The sequence below is a fragment of the Myodes glareolus genome, unplaced genomic scaffold (assembly GCF_982192425.1).
Source record: "Myodes glareolus unplaced genomic scaffold, mMyoGla1.1 HAP1_SCAFFOLD_83, whole genome shotgun sequence".
In the NCBI taxonomy this organism is placed as follows: Eukaryota; Metazoa; Chordata; class Mammalia; order Rodentia; family Cricetidae; genus Myodes; species Myodes glareolus.
In genome coordinates this window covers 680001-682887 of record NW_028263244.1, presented here as the reverse complement: position 1 = coordinate 682887, position 2887 = coordinate 680001, and the positions used below count along the sequence as shown (strand labels likewise).

The 2887-nt window shown below is 56.2% G+C and overlaps 1 long non-coding RNA gene across 1 annotated transcript; it reads right to left on the bottom strand.

Annotated features, from left to right (window-relative positions):
* Positions 1–281: 281 nt before the first annotated feature.
* LOC148117076 (uncharacterized) lies at positions 282–1290 on the bottom strand. Its single transcript, XR_015737199.1, has 2 exons — positions 922–1290; positions 282–576 (listed from the first exon to the last, which is right to left on the bottom strand). It is a non-coding gene; the product is annotated as an uncharacterized LOC148117076 (long non-coding RNA).
* Between the last annotated feature and the right edge of the window lie 1597 nt (positions 1291–2887).

Genomic DNA, 2887 nt, shown 5'->3' with positions numbered 1-2887 from the left:
TCCTTCCTTTCGTATGTCTGTCCACTCCCGAAAACCCAAAAATGTCTAGCCTCCCAACGCAATTAAAAATAAGTCAATTAAAATAAATAACCTGGCATTTATAAAAGGAGGGAAGGAGGGAGGGAGGAAGGCAGGCAGGCAGTGCTGGGGGCCTGGATGATGGTTGTGAAGGGAGGAGCCCTGGCCTAGTCGTCTCCTCTGCCACGTGTGTCACCCCAGTCAGACCTCAGGAGCCTTCTCTAAAGGGTCTGAGAAGCTGCTTCCATGTTTCTGCCTCTGGGTATTTATTGATCTATTTATTTATTTTTCTGGTTTATGTGGGAGGGGAAGGGGAAGCCGAAGCCTTGTCCTACGGGCTCCATGCTGTCACTCAGTCAGTACTGTCTCGTCAACGCGCGTGTGAGGGCCCGTGTCTGTCATGCCAGCAGCACTCAGAAACTGAAAGTACAAGGATCAGGAGATCATCTTCATCGCGGTGGGAAATAGACCCTCCACCAGAAATCCATCAAACGACCTTTTAATTTTCTCCGTCCTAAGTGAAAATGTTCACAACAGATCCGCATGACCCTATTATTCCTGGAAATGAAATCCAATGGAGATATTTTAAAACACACACACAAACAAACACATTATTCCACGACTGTTTTCGTTTTCTCTGACTCGGTATTTAGTCTGAGAAGTAGGTGCCGGGGGTGTGGGGAGTGGTGTGGAGAAAAAGAACTGCAAGCAAGCAAGCAGGCAAGCAAGCAGGCAAGCAAGCAAGCAAGCAAGCAAGCAAGCAAGCAAGCAAGTAAGCAGTGGCCAAGGTGAAGTCTATGTCTTTGAAAGGAGACTCGGATGGCAGGAGACTGCCTGCCATGGCCACCTCCCTCCCTCCCTCGGTCCTCGGTCTCCCTCAGTCCCTCGGTCTCTCCCTCTCACCGTGCTCTAAGTGTCGCAGCCCCTCGACTGGCCCACTTAATACTGTCACTGATCGTGGAGACGCACTCTTTGTTTCCCGTGAGCCTCCCTCCCTCCCTCCCTCCCTCTCCACGAGGGAGAGCGATTGGCCTGTTTTCCTAGCTAGCTGCCTGTGGTCTCGGTTTCTCCTTTCGTTTTCGTAGCCTGAGCGTCCGTGGCTCCTCCCGAACGTCCGTCCCGGCCAGCCCGCGTTCACCCATGTTCGGGGATGGGGTGTGGGGGAACCGACGACGGGGAGTCCCCTGCCCTGTCGTGGGTGCGTGTCACCTCCGGGCGTGAGCGTGGGAGGACACTCTGTCGCGCCAGAGAAGGCTCGCGCGCCGCGGCCGAGCGAGCGATCTCTGTGGGTCGGGTGGGTCGTCGGGCGCCACCTAGCGGTGTTGGCCGTTTTGTGCAACGCTCCTGGTCCTCGGTCGCCGACAAGGAGGGCGAAGTGGCTTTTGTGAGGCGGAAAGAGTGACGAGAGTCCCGGCTGGCGGGCGGGCGTGTCCCGCGGTCGGTGTCGTGCTTGGGGACGGTCTCTGTGTAGGAGGTTGTGCCGGAAGAGTCGCCTATGGGTGCGTCTGGGATGGAACCGAACGAAAGCCACGGCTGGGGAGGGTGCCGGGAGACTTGAGCGGGTCGACCAGAAGGCTTGAGTCGTTCGCGTCGTCCCACCGCTAGGTGTCGGGTCCGGCCAGGCCCAGGATGGGTGAAGTACCCCGGCTTTCAAAGCTGTCTTTCCCTCGCCTTTTCTCTCTAAGAGAGAGAGAGCCCTGGGTCCCCGGCGACCCGAGGCCGAGAGGGGGCGCTGGTTGATCACGGCTCTTCCCCGCCGCCCGTGCCCGGACTCGTTGGGGGTGTCGGAGCTTTTGATTATTTTCCTCCTTGTCAGAACCCTCGGTCCTCGGCGGCGGGCCTCGCCATCCTGAGGCCGAGAGGAGGCTGTGGTCCCGGCTTTCTCTCCTCCCTGGTCCGGACTCGTTGGGGGTCTCGGAGCTTTATTTATTTATTTATTTATTTATTTATTTATTTATTTATTTATTTATTTATTTATTTTTTCCTCGGTCCTCAGCGGTGGGCCTCGCCATCCTGAGGGCGAGAGGAGACTGTGGTCTCGACGGCTTTCTCGCCTCCCTGGTCCGTACTCGTTGGGTGGCCTCGGAGCATTTTTTTCTTTTTTTTCTTTTGTTTTTCTCCTTGCCAGAACTCTCGGTCCTCAGAGGCGGGCCTCGTCGTCTCGAGGCCGAGAGGAGGCTGCGGTCACGGCTTCTCTGTTCTCTGTTCACTGGTCCCCGGTTTCCTGTACCGTCAGGTATTTTTTTTTTCTTGCCCTGCTCCATCCCTAGCGGCTGGTCGCAGGGTCCTCGGCCGGGAGGAGGCTGGGCGCCCGGCTTTGTGGCATGTCCACCTCGCTCTCTCGGTCCTTTCATGGTCATGAGGTCGACCAGTTGTTCCTTTGAGGGTCGGTTCTCTTGTTTATGGGGACATTTTTGGGACATGTCACCCAGCCTCACTTTCAGGAGTCCCCTGTGGTCTGTGAATTGCTCCCTGTACCTGGTGTCATTCTTCTAGTGGTTGCTATCTGTCCTTATTGTACCTGCAGATAGGTGCTGACACGCTGTCCTTGAAGTGGGTGACATGAAAGGACTCTGTAGGTTGCGGTCTCTTCCGAGCCTCGCTGGGTCGTTTTTCCCGTTTAACCCAACCTACGTGGCGTGTCAGGCGTTCCCGCTTCGTGGTTGTCACCCGTGCAGTTTGGATGGTGGGACTTGCCTCCCGGTGCTCTTCCCTTACCGTCCCGGTGTTTTTTTTTTTTTTTCCCAAGTTTCTTTTGGGGATCAGATGGAGCTCCCGAGTCTCCACGGACTGGGTGGGTCCCCTGTGTGCCTCCCGAGTGCACTGTTTTCTCCACCCCCAGGTTATGGAGCTCCCGAGTCTCCATGAG